Source organism: Microcebus murinus, chromosome 21, assembly GCF_040939455.1.
Source record: "Microcebus murinus isolate Inina chromosome 21, M.murinus_Inina_mat1.0, whole genome shotgun sequence".
NCBI lineage: Eukaryota > Metazoa > Chordata > Mammalia > Primates > Cheirogaleidae > Microcebus > Microcebus murinus.
This window is the reverse complement of record NC_134124.1, coordinates 41,306,305-41,324,505: the sequence shown is the minus strand read 5'-3', so window position 1 is coordinate 41,324,505 and position 18,201 is coordinate 41,306,305. Positions and strand designations below refer to the sequence as shown.

General features: G+C 60.3%; 7 non-coding genes across 7 annotated transcripts; all 7 read right to left on the bottom strand.

Annotated features, from left to right (window-relative positions):
* Positions 1 to 1,611: 1,611 nt before the first annotated feature.
* Positions 1,612 to 1,730, bottom strand: LOC142863166 (5S ribosomal RNA). The gene has a single exon (XR_012914060.1). It is a non-coding gene; the product is annotated as a 5S ribosomal RNA (ribosomal RNA).
* Positions 1,731 to 4,238: 2,508 nt separating this feature from the next.
* Positions 4,239 to 4,357, bottom strand: LOC142863165 (5S ribosomal RNA). The gene has a single exon (XR_012914059.1). It is a non-coding gene; the product is annotated as a 5S ribosomal RNA (ribosomal RNA).
* Positions 4,358 to 6,863: 2,506 nt separating this feature from the next.
* Positions 6,864 to 6,982, bottom strand: LOC142863164 (5S ribosomal RNA). Its single transcript, XR_012914058.1, has one exon. It is a non-coding gene; the product is annotated as a 5S ribosomal RNA (ribosomal RNA).
* Positions 6,983 to 9,488: 2,506 nt separating this feature from the next.
* On the bottom strand, positions 9,489 to 9,607 carry LOC142863163 (5S ribosomal RNA). Its single transcript, XR_012914057.1, has one exon. It is a non-coding gene; the product is annotated as a 5S ribosomal RNA (ribosomal RNA).
* A 2,508-nt stretch (positions 9,608 to 12,115) lies between these two features.
* On the bottom strand, positions 12,116 to 12,234 carry LOC142863162 (5S ribosomal RNA). The gene has a single exon (XR_012914056.1). It is a non-coding gene; the product is annotated as a 5S ribosomal RNA (ribosomal RNA).
* Positions 12,235 to 14,750: 2,516 nt separating this feature from the next.
* On the bottom strand, positions 14,751 to 14,869 carry LOC142863161 (5S ribosomal RNA). Its single transcript, XR_012914055.1, has one exon. It is a non-coding gene; the product is annotated as a 5S ribosomal RNA (ribosomal RNA).
* Positions 14,870 to 17,381: 2,512 nt separating this feature from the next.
* On the bottom strand, positions 17,382 to 17,500 carry LOC142863160 (5S ribosomal RNA). The gene has a single exon (XR_012914054.1). It is a non-coding gene; the product is annotated as a 5S ribosomal RNA (ribosomal RNA).
* Between the last annotated feature and the right edge of the window lie 701 nt (positions 17,501 to 18,201).

The following is an 18,201-nucleotide window of genomic DNA, read 5'->3' as shown; positions in this document are numbered from 1 at the left end:
ATTTCCACACCCAGTAAGGAAGCCTTTCCCGAAATGGAAGAAAGAAACGAGCAAACAGAAACACCGGTAGCCCGCCCGGATCAGAGTCTGCTCCTTAGAGCAAGTACCCTGACCAGGTTCACCCGTGGGTCCCGAGCTAGCGGCATTCAGAAGAGCCAGGCCCGCAGCCTACGCAGAAGACACCTGCGCTCGGGTGTCTGTGGCGGCACAATTCACCATTGCAAAGATGTGGAAGCGACCCGAGTGCCCATCGATCCACGAGTGGATTCATAAAATGTGGCGCGTGGACACCACGGAGTGCTATTCGGCTATGAGAAACGGCGGTGAGAGGGCACCTCTCGTGTTCTCCTGGCCGGAGCTGGAACCCGTTCCAGTAAGCCAAGTATCCCAAGAATGGACACAGGAGCACCACGTGCGCGTGCTCACCGGCAAATTGGTAGGAACCCACGGACACCTGAGTGGACGTAGAGGAATCACCTTCATCGGGTGGGGGTCGGGCGGGTGGGGGGAGGGGATGGGCATACACACCCATGAGGAATGGGGTGGGTGCGCACCGACTGGGGGATGGGCGCACTTGAAGCTCTGACCAGAGGGGGCAGGCGGGGAGAGGGCAATGTACCCGACCTTAACATTGGTACCCCCACCATACGCTGCTAAAGCATGAGAGATAAATAAGACAACAGGGGGGAGGGGGGCACGGGCAATACATGGAACCTTAATACTTGTACTCCCATAATCTGCTTGAAAAGAGAGAGAAAAGGAAATGCAATAATGGGGAGGTAAGAGGCATTTTTTTTTTTGGAGACAGAGTCTCGCTTTGTTGCCCTGGCTAGAGTGAGTGCCATGGCGTCAGCCTAGCTCACAGCAACCTCAATCTCCTGGGCTCAAGCAATCCTGCTGCCTCAGCCTCCCAAGTAGCTGGGACTACAGGCATGCGCCACCATGCCCGGCTAATTTTTTTTTTTGTATAGATATATATTAGTTGGCCAATGAATTTCTTTCTATTTATAGTAGAGATGGGGTCTCGCTCTTGCTCAGGCTGGTTTCGAACTCCTGACCTCGAGCAATCCGCCCACCTCGGCCTCCCAGAGTGCTAGGATTACAGGCGTGAGCCAGCACGCCGGGCCAAGAGGCATTTTGTTTAAAAAAAAATGACTCCGAAAAGAAAAGTAAAAGGAGGCCTGTCGAGCACGTCTGGGTGTGACTGTGCATCCCCCAACATCCGGTGCCACCACCAAAGATTCCTACGTGTAGCCCATAGAACGCCAAAATCAACGGGACGAGTTCTGGTCACAACTCCCTCAAAATGACATCCCGGCCTTCTTCTGCAACTGCCTCCCCTCTCAGACTCTCAAGGTTTCCTCCAGCGTGTCGGTTCCCACAGCCCAGACCCTTGGTCTGAGGCCCGACAGTCCAGGTGCCACGCCTGCTGCCTCGTGGCGGCGGTGCTGCGGCTTGGGGCAAGAGGAGGCCCCACGGAGCGGGCTGGGGCGCCAGGCACCGTGGCGGGCGCTGAGGGTGGGGGTGACCCCCCGCCCCCCAGACTGCCGCCGCGCTCTCCGAATGGGGACAGAACAAGAGGCAAAAAAAAATAAAATAAAATAAGATACAAGCCTACGGCACCCGGTATTCCCAGGCGGTCTCCCATCCAAGTACTAACCAGGCCCGAGCCTGCTTGGCTTCCGAGATCAGACGAGATCGGGCGCGTTCAGGGTGGTGTGGCCCTAGACGGCGGAGGGCGCCCCAGCCCGGCTCAAGAAGCCGAGCGTCTCTGCGCTTCCCCGCGCCTCCTCCCGCCCCAGGCCCCGCGCCGGCGCTGACCCACTCGGGGCCGGGCCGGGCTGGTTGAGTTCGCTGGCCGGGTCCCGAGGTCTCCACGGGGCTGGGGTGCGGGGCGTGGTGGGCTCGGCGGGGTGGGGGGCTGTCTTCACACACACACACACACACACACACACACACACACACGGACACACACCAGATGCGCCTCCAGCCTCCACGGCTGGACCCGCCAAGGTGGAGACCTCCAGCCGCCCTCCTCTCCTGGCCTCGCCTCCCTCACCTACCCGCCCCCAACCCCAGTGCGCCGCTGCTGACTGCGCATGCGCGGGCGGTCGCCTTTGGCCCCAGGGGCCGCCCTCCAGCACAACCCCTTTCAGCTGCGCCCCCGCCCTGCGTGTGGGCTGCCGCCTATCCGCCCGGGACCGGGGCCGGGGCACAGCGCATAGGGGAGGGGAGCGAGTGTAGGGGCGTCTCTCGGGATGTGTGCCATGGGTGGGGTGGTTTGGGGGCGCTGAAGACATCAGTCCCCTCCATCTCCTACCTGTGGAAACCCCCCAAGCCCTTGCAGAACTGCCGGCACCCGCTGCCGTGGGGGCCGGGACCCTACTCTGTGTCCTCCTGTGGCCCAGTCCAAGGGGCCTGGGCCTGGCCGGGGCTGGATTGGACCCCAACCACCCTGGGCTGTGGACTTGCTAAAAATGGGCGATTAGAGATTTGGTTCCAGCTTCATTGAGGGTCATTTCACTAACGAAGGCACCGTGAAGACGTTCCTGAGACGTTTGTGAGGGTGGCAACTGAAAGAGAATTTTAAAGCTGACAGAAGAGGCGAGGAAAGGCATAGGAGATTTCCACACCCAGTAAGGAAGCCTTTCCCGAAATGGAAGAAAGAAACGAGCAAACAGAAACACCGGTAGCCCGCCCGGATCAGAGTCTGCTCCTTAGAGCAAGTACCCTGACCAGGTTCACCCGTGGGTCCCGAGCTAGCGGCATTCAGAAGAGCCAGGCCCGCAGCCTACGCAGAAGACACCTGCGCTCGGGTGTCTGTGGCGGCACAATTCACCATTGCAAAGATGTGGAAGCGACCCGAGTGCCCATCGATCCACGAGTGGATTCATAAAATGTGGCGCGTGGACACCACGGAGTGCTATTCGGCTATGAGAAACGGCGGTGAGAGGGCACCTCTCGTGTTCTCCTGGCCGGAGCTGGAACCCGTTCCAGTAAGCCAAGTATCCCAAGAATGGACACAGGAGCACCACGTGCGCGTGCTCACCGGCAAATTGGTAGGAACCCACGGACACCTGAGTGGACGTAGAGGAATCACCTTCATCGGGTGGGGGTCGGGCGGGTGGGGGGAGGGGATGGGCATACACACCCATGAGGAATGGGGTGGGTGCGCACCGACTGGGGGATGGGCGCACTTGAAGCTCTGACCAGAGGGGGCAGGCGGGGAGAGGGCAATGTACCCGACCTTAACATTGGTACCCCCACCATACGCTGCTAAAGCATGAGAGATAAATAAGACAACAGGGGGGAGGGGGGCACGGGCAATACATGGAACCTTAATACTTGTACTCCCATAATCTGCTTGAAAAGAGAGAGAAAAGGAAATGCAATAATGGGGAGGTAAGAGGCATTTTTTTTTTTTTGGAGACAGAGTCTCGCTTTGTTGCCCTGGCTAGAGTGAGTGCCATGGCGTCAGCCTAGCTCACAGCAACCTCAATCTCCTGGGCTCAAGCAATCCTGCTGCCTCAGCCTCCCAAGTAGCTGGGACTACAGGCATGCGCCACCATGCCCGGCTAATTTTTTTTTTTTGTATAGATATATATTAGTTGGCCAATGAATTTCTTTCTATTTATAGTAGAGATGGGGTCTCGCTCTTGCTCAGGCTGGTTTCGAACTCCTGACCTCGAGCAATCCGCCCACCTCGGCCTCCCAGAGTGCTAGGATTACAGGCGTGAGCCAGCACGCCGGGCCAAGAGGCATTTTGTTTAAAAAAAAAATGACTCCGAAAAGAAAAGTAAAAGGAGGCCTGTCGAGCACGTCTGGGTGTGACTGTGCATCCCCCAACATCCGGTGCCACCACCAAAGATTCCTACGTGTAGCCCATAGAACGCCAAAATCAACGGGACGAGTTCTGGTCACAACTCCCTCAAAATGACATCCCGGCCTTCTTCTGCAACTGCCTCCCCTCTCAGACTCTCAAGGTTTCCTCCAGCGTGTCGGTTCCCACAGCCCAGACCCTTGGTCTGAGGCCCGACAGTCCAGGTGCCACGCCTGCTGCCTCGTGGCGGCGGTGCTGCGGCTTGGGGCAAGAGGAGGCCCCACGGAGCGGGCTGGGGCGCCAGGCACCGTGGCGGGCGCTGAGGGTGGGGGTGACCCCCCGCCCCCCAGACTGCCGCCGCGCTCTCCGAATGGGGACAGAACAAGAGGCAAAAAAAAAAATAATAAAATAAGATACAAGCCTACGGCACCCGGTATTCCCAGGCGGTCTCCCATCCAAGTACTAACCAGGCCCGAGCCTGCTTGGCTTCCGAGATCAGACGAGATCGGGCGCGTTCAGGGTGGTGTGGCCCTAGACGGCGGAGGGCGCCCCAGCCCGGCTCAAGAAGCCGAGCGTCTCTGCGCTTCCCCGCGCCTCCTCCCGCCCCAGGCCCCGCGCCGGCGCTGACCCACTCGGGGCCGGGCCGGGCTGGTTGAGTTCGCTGGCCGGGTCCCGAGGTCTCCACGGGGCTGGGGTGCGGGGCGTGGTGGGCTCGGCGGGGTGGGGGGCTGTCTTCACACACACACACACACACACACACACACACACACACACGGACACACACCAGATGCGCCTCCAGCCTCCACGGCTGGACCCGCCAAGGTGGAGACCTCCAGCCGCCCTCCTCTCCTGGCCTCGCCTCCCTCACCTACCCGCCCCCAACCCCAGTGCGCCGCTGCTGACTGCGCATGCGCGGGCGGTCGCCTTTGGCCCCAGGGGCCGCCCTCCAGCACAACCCCTTTCAGCTGCGCCCCCGCCCTGCGTGTGGGCTGCCGCCTATCCGCCCGGGACCGGGGCCGGGGCACAGTGCATAGGGGAGGGGAGCGAGTGTAGGGGCGTCTCTCGGGATGTGTGCCATGGGTGGGGTGGTTTGGGGGCGCTGAAGACATCAGTCCCCTCCATCTCCTACCTGTGGAAACCCCCCAAGCCCTTGCAGAACTGCCGGCACCCGCTGCCGTGGGGGCCGGGACCCTACTCTGTGTCCTCCTGTGGCCCAGTCCAAGGGGCCTGGGCCTGGCCGGGGCTGGATTGGACCCCAACCACCCTGGGCTGTGGACTTGCTAAAAATGGGCGATTAGAGATTTGGTTCCAGCTTCATTGAGGGTCATTTCACTAACGAAGGCACCATGAAGACGTTCCTGAGACGTTTGTGAGGGTGGCAACTGAAAGAGAATTTTAAAGCTGACAGAAGAGGCGAGGAAAGGCATAGGAGATTTCCACACCCAGTAAGGAAGCCTTTCCCGAAATGGAAGAAAGAAACGAGCAAACAGAAACACCGGTAGCCCGCCCGGATCAGAGTCTGCTCCTTAGAGCAAGTACCCTGACCAGGTTCACCCGTGGGTCCCGAGCTAGCGGCATTCAGAAGAGCCAGGCCCGCAGCCTACGCAGAAGACACCTGCGCTCGGGTGTCTGTGGCGGCACAATTCACCATTGCAAAGATGTGGAAGCGACCCGAGTGCCCATCGATCCACGAGTGGATTCATAAAATGTGGCGCGTGGACACCACGGAGTGCTATTCGGCTATGAGAAACGGCGGTGAGAGGGCACCTCTCGTGTTCTCCTGGCCGGAGCTGGAACCCGTTCCAGTAAGCCAAGTATCCCAAGAATGGACACAGGAGCACCACGTGCGCGTGCTCACCGGCAAATTGGTAGGAACCCACGGACACCTGAGTGGACGTAGAGGAATCACCTTCATCGGGTGGGGGTCGGGCGGGTGGGGGGAGGGGATGGGCATACACACCCATGAGGAATGGGGTGGGTGCGCACCGACTGGGGGATGGGCGCACTTGAAGCTCTGACCAGAGGGGGCAGGCGGGGAGAGGGCAATGTACCCGACCTTAACATTGGTACCCCCACCATACGCTGCTAAAGCATGAGAGATAAATAAGACAACAGGGGGGAGGGGGGCACGGGCAATACATGGAACCTTAATACTTGTACTCCCATAATCTGCTTGAAAAGAGAGAGAAAAGGAAATGCAATAATGGGGAGGTAAGAGGCATTTTTTTTTTTGGAGACAGAGTCTCGCTTTGTTGCCCTGGCTAGAGTGAGTGCCATGGCGTCAGCCTAGCTCACAGCAACCTCAATCTCCTGGGCTCAAGCAATCCTGCTGCCTCAGCCTCCCAAGTAGCTGGGACTACAGGCATGCGCCACCATGCCCGGCTAATTTTTTTTTTTGTATAGATATATATTAGTTGGCCAATGAATTTCTTTCTATTTATAGTAGAGATGGGGTCTCGCTCTTGCTCAGGCTGGTTTCGAACTCCTGACCTCGAGCAATCCGCCCACCTCGGCCTCCCAGAGTGCTAGGATTACAGGCGTGAGCCAGCACGCCGGGCCAAGAGGCATTTTGTTTAAAAAAAAATGACTCCGAAAAGAAAAGTAAAAGGAGGCCTGTCGAGCACGTCTGGGTGTGACTGTGCATCCCCCAACATCCGGTGCCACCACCAAAGATTCCTACGTGTAGCCCATAGAACGCCAAAATCAACGGGACGAGTTCTGGTCACAACTCCCTCAAAATGACATCCCGGCCTTCTTCTGCAACTGCCTCCCCTCTCAGACTCTCAAGGTTTCCTCCAGCGTGTCGGTTCCCACAGCCCAGACCCTTGGTCTGAGGCCCGACAGTCCAGGTGCCACGCCTGCTGCCTCGTGGCGGCGGTGCTGCGGCTTGGGGCAAGAGGAGGCCCCACGGAGCGGGCTGGGGCGCCAGGCACCGTGGCGGGCGCTGAGGGTGGGGGTGACCCCCCGCCCCCCAGACTGCCGCCGCGCTCTCCGAATGGGGACAGAACAAGAGGCAAAAAAAAATAAAATAAAATAAGATACAAGCCTACGGCACCCGGTATTCCCAGGCGGTCTCCCATCCAAGTACTAACCAGGCCCGAGCCTGCTTGGCTTCCGAGATCAGACGAGATCGGGCGCGTTCAGGGTGGTGTGGCCCTAGACGGCGGAGGGCGCCCCAGCCCGGCTCAAGAAGCCGAGCGTCTCTGCGCTTCCCCGCGCCTCCTCCCGCCCCAGGCCCCGCGCCGGCGCTGACCCACTCGGGGCCGGGCCGGGCTGGTTGAGTTCGCTGGCCGGGTCCCGAGGTCTCCACGGGGCTGGGGTGCGGGGCGTGGTGGGCTCGGCGGGGTGGGGGGCTGTCTTCACACACACACACACACACACACACACACACACACACGGACACACACCAGATGCGCCTCCAGCCTCCACGGCTGGACCCGCCAAGGTGGAGACCTCCAGCCGCCCTCCTCTCCTGGCCTCGCCTCCCTCACCTACCCGCCCCCAACCCCAGTGCGCCGCTGCTGACTGCGCATGCGCGGGCGGTCGCCTTTGGCCCCAGGGGCCGCCCTCCAGCACAACCCCTTTCAGCTGCGCCCCCGCCCTGCGTGTGGGCTGCCGCCTATCCGCCCGGGACCGGGGCCGGGGCACAGCGCATAGGGGAGGGGAGCGAGTGTAGGGGCGTCTCTCGGGATGTGTGCCATGGGTGGGGTGGTTTGGGGGCGCTGAAGACATCAGTCCCCTCCATCTCCTACCTGTGGAAACCCCCCAAGCCCTTGCAGAACTGCCGGCACCCGCTGCCGTGGGGGCCGGGACCCTACTCTGTGTCCTCCTGTGGCCCAGTCCAAGGGGCCTGGGCCTGGCCGGGGCTGGATTGGACCCCAACCACCCTGGGCTGTGGACTTGCTAAAAATGGGCGATTAGAGATTTGGTTCCAGCTTCATTGAGGGTCATTTCACTAACGAAGGCACCGTGAAGACGTTCCTGAGACGTTTGTGAGGGTGGCAACTGAAAGAGAATTTTAAAGCTGACAGAAGAGGCGAGGAAAGGCATAGGAGATTTCCACACCCAGTAAGGAAGCCTTTCCCGAAATGGAAGAAAGAAACGAGCAAACAGAAACACCGGTAGCCCGCCCGGATCAGAGTCTGCTCCTTAGAGCAAGTACCCTGACCAGGTTCACCCGTGGGTCCCGAGCTAGCGGCATTCAGAAGAGCCAGGCCCGCAGCCTACGCAGAAGACACCTGCGCTCGGGTGTCTGTGGCGGCACAATTCACCATTGCAAAGATGTGGAAGCGACCCGAGTGCCCATCGATCCACGAGTGGATTCATAAAATGTGGCGCGTGGACACCACGGAGTGCTATTCGGCTATGAGAAACGGCGGTGAGAGGGCACCTCTCGTGTTCTCCTGGCCGGAGCTGGAACCCGTTCCAGTAAGCCAAGTATCCCAAGAATGGACACAGGAGCACCACGTGCGCGTGCTCACCGGCAAATTGGTAGGAACCCACGGACACCTGAGTGGACGTAGAGGAATCACCTTCATCGGGTGGGGGTCGGGCGGGTGGGGGGAGGGGATGGGCATACACACCCATGAGGAATGGGGTGGGTGCGCACCGACTGGGGGATGGGCGCACTTGAAGCTCTGACCAGAGGGGGCAGGCGGGGAGAGGGCAATGTACCCGACCTTAACATTGGTACCCCCACCATACGCTGCTAAAGCATGAGAGATAAATAAGACAACAGGGGGGAGGGGGGCACGGGCAATACATGGAACCTTAATACTTGTACTCCCATAATCTGCTTGAAAAGAGAGAGAAAAGGAAATGCAATAATGGGGAGGTAAGAGGCATTTTTTTTTTTTTGGAGACAGAGTCTCGCTTTGTTGCCCTGGCTAGAGTGAGTGCCATGGCGTCAGCCTAGCTCACAGCAACCTCAATCTCCTGGGCTCAAGCAATCCTGCTGCCTCAGCCTCCCAAGTAGCTGGGACTACAGGCATGCGCCACCATGCCCGGCTAATTTTTTTTTTTTGTATAGATATATATTAGTTGGCCAATGAATTTCTTTCTATTTATAGTAGAGATGGGGTCTCGCTCTTGCTCAGGCTGGTTTCGAACTCCTGACCTCGAGCAATCCGCCCACCTCGGCCTCCCAGAGTGCTAGGATTACAGGCGTGAGCCAGCACGCCGGGCCAAGAGGCATTTTGTTTAAAAAAAAATGACTCCGAAAAGAAAAGTAAAAGGAGGCCTGTCGAGCACGTCTGGGTGTGACTGTGCATCCCCCAACATCCGGTGCCACCACCAAAGATTCCTACGTGTAGCCCATAGAACGCCAAAATCAACGGGACGAGTTCTGGTCACAACTCCCTCAAAATGACATCCCGGCCTTCTTCTGCAACTGCCTCCCCTCTCAGACTCTCAAGGTTTCCTCCAGCGTGTCGGTTCCCACAGCCCAGACCCTTGGTCTGAGGCCCGACAGTCCAGGTGCCACGCCTGCTGCCTCGTGGCGGCGGTGCTGCGGCTTGGGGCAAGAGGAGGCCCCACGGAGCGGGCTGGGGCGCCAGGCACCGTGGCGGGCGCTGAGGGTGGGGGTGACCCCCCGCCCCCCAGACTGCCGCCGCGCTCTCCGAATGGGGACAGAACAAGAGGCAAAAAAAAAAAAATAAAATAAGATACAAGCCTACGGCACCCGGTATTCCCAGGCGGTCTCCCATCCAAGTACTAACCAGGCCCGAGCCTGCTTGGCTTCCGAGATCAGACGAGATCGGGCGCGTTCAGGGTGGTGTGGCCCTAGACGGCGGAGGGCGCCCCAGCCCGGCTCAAGAAGCCGAGCGTCTCTGCGCTTCCCCGCGCCTCCTCCCGCCCCAGGCCCCGCGCCGGCGCTGACCCACTCGGGGCCGGGCCGGGCTGGTTGAGTTCGCTGGCCGGGTCCCGAGGTCTCCACGGGGCTGGGGTGCGGGGCGTGGTGGGCTCGGCGGGGTGGGGGGCTGTCTTCACACACACACACACACACACACACACACACACACACACGGACACACACCAGATGCGCCTCCAGCCTCCACGGCTGGACCCGCCAAGGTGGAGACCTCCAGCCGCCCTCCTCTCCTGGCCTCGCCTCCCTCACCTACCCGCCCCCAACCCCAGTGCGCCGCTGCTGACTGCGCATGCGCGGGCGGTCGCCTTTGGCCCCAGGGGCCGCCCTCCAGCACAACCCCTTTCAGCTGCGCCCCCGCCCTGCGTGTGGGCTGCCGCCTATCCGCCCGGGACCGGGGCCGGGGCACAGCGCATAGGGGAGGGGAGCGAGTGTAGGGGCGTCTCTCGGGATGTGTGCCATGGGTGGGGTGGTTTGGGGGCGCTGAAGACATCAGTCCCCTCCATCTCCTACCTGTGGAAACCCCCCAAGCCCTTGCAGAACTGCCGGCACCCGCTGCCGTGGGGGCCGGGACCCTACTCTGTGTCCTCCTGTGGCCCAGTCCAAGGGGCCTGGGCCTGGCCGGGGCTGGATTGGACCCCAACCACCCTGGGCTGTGGACTTGCTAAAAATGGGCGATTAGAGATTTGGTTCCAGCTTCATTGAGGGTCATTTCACTAACGAAGGCACCGTGAAGACGTTCCTGAGACGTTTGTGAGGGTGGCAACTGAAAGAGAATTTTAAAGCTGACAGAAGAGGCGAGGAAAGGCATAGGAGATTTCCACACCCAGTAAGGAAGCCTTTCCCGAAATGGAAGAAAGAAACGAGCAAACAGAAACACCGGTAGCCCGCCCGGATCAGAGTCTGCTCCTTAGAGCAAGTACCCTGACCAGGTTCACCCGTGGGTCCCGAGCTAGCGGCATTCAGAAGAGCCAGGCCCGCAGCCTACGCAGAAGACACCTGCGCTCGGGTGTCTGTGGCGGCACAATTCACCATTGCAAAGATGTGGAAGCGACCCGAGTGCCCATCGATCCACGAGTGGATTCATAAAATGTGGCGCGTGGACACCACGGAGTGCTATTCGGCTATGAGAAACGGCGGTGAGAGGGCACCTCTCGTGTTCTCCTGGCCGGAGCTGGAACCCGTTCCAGTAAGCCAAGTATCCCAAGAATGGACACAGGAGCACCACGTGCGCGTGCTCACCGGCAAATTGGTAGGAACCCACGGACACCTGAGTGGACGTAGAGGAATCACCTTCATCGGGTGGGGGTCGGGCGGGTGGGGGGAGGGGATGGGCATACACACCCATGAGGAATGGGGTGGGTGCGCACCGACTGGGGGATGGGCGCACTTGAAGCTCTGACCAGAGGGGGCAGGCGGGGAGAGGGCAATGTACCCGACCTTAACATTGGTACCCCCACCATACGCTGCTAAAGCATGAGAGATAAATAAGACAACAGGGGGGAGGGGGGCACGGGCAATACATGGAACCTTAATACTTGTACTCCCATAATCTGCTTGAAAAGAGAGAGAAAAGGAAATGCAATAATGGGGAGGTAAGAGGCATTTTTTTTTTTTTGGAGACAGAGTCTCGCTTTGTTGCCCTGGCTAGAGTGAGTGCCATGGCGTCAGCCTAGCTCACAGCAACCTCAATCTCCTGGGCTCAAGCAATCCTGCTGCCTCAGCCTCCCAAGTAGCTGGGACTACAGGCATGCGCCACCATGCCCGGCTAATTTTTTTTTTTGTATAGATATATATTAGTTGGCCAATGAATTTCTTTCTATTTATAGTAGAGATGGGGTCTCGCTCTTGCTCAGGCTGGTTTCGAACTCCTGACCTCGAGCAATCCGCCCACCTCGGCCTCCCAGAGTGCTAGGATTACAGGCGTGAGCCAGCACGCCGGGCCAAGAGGCATTTTGTTTAAAAAAAAATGACTCCGAAAAGAAAAGTAAAAGGAGGCCTGTCGAGCACGTCTGGGTGTGACTGTGCATCCCCCAACATCCGGTGCCACCACCAAAGATTCCTACGTGTAGCCCATAGAACGCCAAAATCAACGGGACGAGTTCTGGTCACAACTCCCTCAAAATGACATCCCGGCCTTCTACTGCAACTGCCTCCCCTCTCAGACTCTCAAGGTTTCCTCCAGCGTGTCGGTTCCCACAGCCCAGACCCTTGGTCTGAGGCCCGACAGTCCAGGTGCCACGCCTGCTGCCTCGTGGCGGCGGTGCTGCGGCTTGGGGCAAGAGGAGGCCCCACGGAGCGGGCTGGGGCGCCAGGCACCGTGGCGGGCGCTGAGGGTGGGGGTGACCCCCCGCCCCCCAGACTGCCGCCGCGCTCTCCGAATGGGGACAGAACAAGAGGCAAAAAAAAAAAAAATAAAATAAGATACAAGCCTACGGCACCCGGTATTCCCAGGCGGTCTCCCATCCAAGTACTAACCAGGCCCGAGCCTGCTTGGCTTCCGAGATCAGACGAGATCGGGCGCGTTCAGGGTGGTGTGGCCCTAGACGGCGGAGGGCGCCCCAGCCCGGCTCAAGAAGCCGAGCGTCTCTGCGCTTCCCCGCGCCTCCTCCCGCCCCAGGCCCCGCGCCGGCGCTGACCCACTCGGGGCCGGGCCGGGCTGGTTGAGTTCGCTGGCCGGGTCCCGAGGTCTCCACGGGGCTGGGGTGCGGGGCGTGGTGGGCTCGGCGGGGTGGGGGGCTGTCTTCACACACACACACACACACACACACACACACACACACACACACACACGGACACACACCAGATGCGCCTCCAGCCTCCACGGCTGGACCCGCCAAGGTGGAGACCTCCAGCCGCCCTCCTCTCCTGGCCTCGCCTCCCTCACCTACCCGCCCCCAACCCCAGTGCGCCGCTGCTGACTGCGCATGCGCGGGCGGTCGCCTTTGGCCCCAGGGGCCGCCCTCCAGCACAACCCCTTTCAGCTGCGCCCCCGCCCTGCGTGTGGGCTGCCGCCTATCCGCCCGGGACCGGGGCCGGGGCACAGCGCATAGGGGAGGGGAGCGAGTGTAGGGGCGTCTCTCGGGATGTGTGCCATGGGTGGGGTGGTTTGGGGGCGCTGAAGACATCAGTCCCCTCCATCTCCTACCTGTGGAAACCCCCCAAGCCCTTGCAGAACTGCCGGCACCCGCTGCCGTGGGGGCCGGGACCCTACTCTGTGTCCTCCTGTGGCCCAGTCCAAGGGGCCTGGGCCTGGCCGGGGCTGGATTGGACCCCAACCACCCTGGGCTGTGGACTTGCTAAAAATGGGCGATTAGAGATTTGGTTCCAGCTTCATTGAGGGTCATTTCACTAACGAAGGCACCGTGAAGACGTTCCTGAGACGTTTGTGAGGGTGGCAACTGAAAGAGAATTTTAAAGCTGACAGAAGAGGCGAGGAAAGGCATAGGAGATTTCCACACCCAGTAAGGAAGCCTTTCCCGAAATGGAAGAAAGAAACGAGCAAACAGAAACACCGGTAGCCCGCCCGGATCAGAGTCTGCTCCTTAGAGCAAGTACCCTGACCAGGTTCACCCGTGGGTCCCGAGCTAGCGGCATTCAGAAGAGCCAGGCCCGCAGCCTACGCAGAAGACACCTGCGCTCGGGTGTCTGTGGCGGCACAATTCACCATTGCAAAGATGTGGAAGCGACCCGAGTGCCCATCGATCCACGAGTGGATTCATAAAATGTGGCGCGTGGACACCACGGAGTGCTATTCGGCTATGAGAAACGGCGGTGAGAGGGCACCTCTCGTGTTCTCCTGGCCGGAGCTGGAACCCGTTCCAGTAAGCCAAGTATCCCAAGAATGGACACAGGAGCACCACGTGCGCGTGCTCACCGGCAAATTGGTAGGAACCCACGGACACCTGAGTGGACGTAGAGGAATCACCTTCATCGGGTGGGGGTCGGGCGGGTGGGGGGAGGGGATGGGCATACACACCCATGAGGAATGGGGTGGGTGCGCACCGACTGGGGGATGGGCGCACTTGAAGCTCTGACCAGAGGGGGCAGGCGGGGAGAGGGCAATGTACCCGACCTTAACATTGGTACCCCCACCATACGCTGCTAAAGCATGAGAGATAAATAAGACAACAGGGGGGAGGGGGGCACGGGCAATACATGGAACCTTAATACTTGTACTCCCATAATCTGCTTGAAAAGAGAGAGAAAAGGAAATGCAATAATGGGGAGGTAAGAGGCATTTTTTTTTTTTTGGAGACAGAGTCTCGCTTTGTTGCCCTGGCTAGAGTGAGTGCCATGGCGTCAGCCTAGCTCACAGCAACCTCAATCTCCTGGGCTCAAGCAATCCTGCTGCCTCAGCCTCCCAAGTAGCTGGGACTACAGGCATGCGCCACCATGCCCGGCTAATTTTTTTTTTTGTATAGATATATATTAGTTGGCCAATGAATTTCTTTCTATTTATAGTAGAGATGGGGTCTCGCTCTTGCTCAGGCTGGTTTCGAACTCCTGACCTCGAGCAATCCGCCCACCTCGGCCTCCCAGAGTGCTAGGATTACAGGCGTGAGCCAGCACGCCGGGCCAAGAGGCATTTTGTTTAAAAAAAAATGACTCCGAAAAGAAAAGTAAAAGGAGGCCTGTCGAGCACGTCTGGGTGTGACTGTGCATCCCCCAACATCCGGTGCCACCACCAAAGATTCCTACGTGTAGCCCATAGAACGCCAAAATCAACGGGACGAGTTCTGGTCACAACTCCCTCAAAATGACATCCCGGCCTTCTACTGCAACTGCCTCCCCTCTCAGACTCTCAAGGTTTCCTCCAGCGTGTCGGTTCCCACAGCCCAGACCCTTGGTCTGAGGCCCGACAGTCCAGGTGCCACGCCTGCTGCCTCGTGGCGGCGGTGCTGCGGCTTGGGGCAAGAGGAGGCCCCACGGAGCGGGCTGGGGCGCCAGGCACCGTGGCGGGCGCTGAGGGTGGGGGTGACCCCCCGCCCCCCAGACTGCCGCCGCGCTCTCCGAATGGGGACAGAACAAGAGGCAAAAAAAAAAAAAATAAAATAAGATACAAGCCTACGGCACCCGGTATTCCCAGGCGGTCTCCCATCCAAGTACTAACCAGGCCCGAGCCTGCTTGGCTTCCGAGATCAGACGAGATCGGGCGCGTTCAGGGTGGTGTGGCCCTAGACGGCGGAGGGCGCCCCAGCCCGGCTCAAGAAGCCGAGCGTCTCTGCGCTTCCCCGCGCCTCCTCCCGCCCCAGGCCCCGCGCCGGCGCTGACCCACTCGGGGCCGGGCCGGGCTGGTTGAGTTCGCTGGCCGGGTCCCGAGGTCTCCACGGGGCTGGGGTGCGGGGCGTGGTGGGCTCGGCGGGGTGGGGGGCTGTCTTCACACACACACACACACACACACACACACACACACACACACACGGACACACACCAGATGCGCCTCCAGCCTCCACGGCTGGACCCGCCAAGGTGGAGACCTCCAGCCGCCCTCCTCTCCTGGCCTCGCCTCCCTCACCTACCCGCCCCCAACCCCAGTGCGCCGCTGCTGACTGCGCATGCGCGGGCGGTCGCCTTTGGCCCCAGGGGCCGCCCTCCAGCACAACCCCTTTCAGCTGCGCCCCCGCCCTGCGTGTGGGCTGCCGCCTATCCGCCCGGGACCGGGGCCGGGGCACAGCGCATAGGGGAGGGGAGCGAGTGTAGGGGCGTCTCTCGGGATGTGTGCCATGGGTGGGGTGGTTTGGGGGCGCTGAAGACATCAGTCCCCTCCATCTCCTACCTGTGGAAACCCCCCAAGCCCTTGCAGAACTGCCGGCACCCGCTGCCGTGGGGGCCGGGACCCTACTCTGTGTCCTCCTGTGGCCCAGTCCAAGGGGCCTGGGCCTGGCCGGGGCTGGATTGGACCCCAACCACCCTGGGCTGTGGACTTGCTAAAAATGGGCGATTAGAGATTTGGTTCCAGCTTCATTGAGGGTCATTTCACTAACGAAGGCACCGTGAAGACGTTCCTGAGACGTTTGTGAGGGTGGCAACTGAAAGAGAATTTTAAAGCTGACAGAAGAGGCGAGGAAAGGCATAGGAGATTTCCACACCCAGTAAGGAAGCCTTTCCCGAAATGGAAGAAAGAAACGAGCAAACAGAAACACCGGTAGCCCGCCCGGATCAGAGTCTGCTCCTTAGAGCAAGTACCCTGACCAGGTTCACCCGTGGGTCCCGAGCTAGCGGCATTCAGAAGAGCCAGGCCCGCAGCCTACGCAGAAGACACCTGCGCTCGGGTGTCTGTGGCGGCACAATTCACCATTGCAAAGATGTGGAAGCGACCCGAGTGCCCATCGATCCACGAGTGGATTCATAAAATGTGGCGCGTGGACACCACGGAGTGCTATTCGGCTATGAGAAACGGCGGTGAGAGGGCACCTCTCGTGTTCTCCTGGCCGGAGCTGGAACCCGTTCCAGTAAGCCAAGTATCCCAAGAATGGACACAGGAGCACCACGTGCGCGTGCTCACCGGCAAATTGGTAGGAACCCACGGACACCTGAGTGGACGTAGAGGAATCACCTTCATCGGGTGGGGGTCGGGCGGGTGGGGGGAGGGGATGGGCATACACACCCATGAGGAATGGGGTGGGTGCGCACCGACTGGGGGATGGGCGCACTTGAAGCTCTGACCAGAGGGGGCAGGCGGGGAGAGGGCAATGTACCCGACCTTAACATTGGTACCCCCACCATACGCTGCTAAAGCATGAGAGATAAATAAGACAACAGGGGGGAGGGGGGCACGGGCAATACATGGAACCTTAATACTTGTACTCCCATAATCTGCTTGAAAAGAGAGAGAAAAGGAAATGCAATAATGGGGAGGTAAGAGGCATTTTTTTTTTTTTGGAGACAGAGTCTCGCTTTGTTGCCCTGGCTAGAGTGAGTGCCATGGCGTCAGCCTAGCTCACAGCAACCTCAATCTCCTGGGCTCAAGCAATCCTGCTGCCTCAGCCTCCCAAGTAGCTGGGACTACAGGCATGCGCCACCATGCCCGGCTAATTTTTTTTTTTGTATAGATATATATTAGTTGGCCAATGAATTTCTTTCTATTTATAGTAGAGATGGGGTCTCGCTCTTGCTCAGGCTGGTTTCGAACTCCTGACCTCGAGCAATCCGCCCACCTCGGCCTCCCAGAGTGCTAGGATTACAGGCGTGAGCCAGCACGCCGGGCCAAGAGGCATTTTGTTTAAAAAAAAATGACTCCGAAAAGAAAAGTAAAAGGAGGCCTGTCGAGCACGTCTGGGTGTGACTGTGCATCCCCCAACATCCGGTGCCACCACCAAAGATTCCTACGTGTAGCCCATAGAACGCCAAAATCAACGGGACGAGTTCTGGTCACAACTCCCTCAAAATGACATCCCGGCCTTCTACTGCAACTGCCTCCCCTCTCAGACTCTCAAGGTTTCCTCCAGCGTGTCGGTTCCCACAGCCCAGACCCTTGGTCTGAGGCCCGACAGTCCAGGTGCCACGCCTGCTGCCTCGTGGCGGCGGTGCTGCGGCTTGGGGCAAGAGGAGGCCCCACGGAGCGGGCTGGGGCGCCAGGCACCGTGGCGGGCGCTGAGGGTGGGGGTGACCCCCCGCCCCCCAGACTGCCGCCGCGCTCTCCGAATGGGGACAGAACAAGAGGCAAAAAAAAAAAAAATAAAATAAGATACAAGCCTACGGCACCCGGTATTCCCAGGCGGTCTCCCATCCAAGTACTAACCAGGCCCGAGCCTGCTTGGCTTCCGAGATCAGACGAGATCGGGCGCGTTCAGGGTGGTGTGGCCCTAGACGGCGGAGGGCGCCCCAGCCCGGCTCAAGAAGCCGAGCGTCTCTGCGCTTCCCCGCGCCTCCTCCCGCCCCAGGCCCCGCGCCGGCGCTGACCCACTCGGGGCCGGGCCGGGCTGGTTGAGTTCGCTGGCCGGGTCCCGAGGTCTCCACGGGGCTGGGGTGCGGGGCGTGGTGGGCTCGGCGGGGTGGGGGGCTGTCTTCACACACACACACACACACACACACACACACACACACACACACACACACGGACACACACCAGATGCGCCTCCAGCCTCCACGGCTGGACCCGCCAAGGTGGAGACCTCCAGCCGCCCTCCTCTCCTGGCCTCGCCTCCCTCACCTACCCGCCCCCAACCCCAGTGCGCCGCTGCTGACTGCGCATGCGCGGGCGGTCGCCTTTGGCCCCAGGGGCCGCCCTCCAGCACAACCCCTTTCAGCTGCGCCCCCGCCCTGCGTGTGGGCTGCCGCCTATCCGCCCGGGACCGGGGCCGGGGCACAGCGCATAGGGGAGGGGAGCGAGTGTAGGGGCGTCTCTCGGGATGTGTGCCATGGGTGGGGTGGTTTGGGGGCGCTGAAGACATCAGTCCCCTCCATCTCCTACCTGTGGAAACCCCCCAAGCCCTTGCAGAACTGCCGGCACCCGCTGCCGTGGGGGCCGGGACCCTACTCTGTGTCCTCCTGTGGCCCAGTCCAAGGGGCC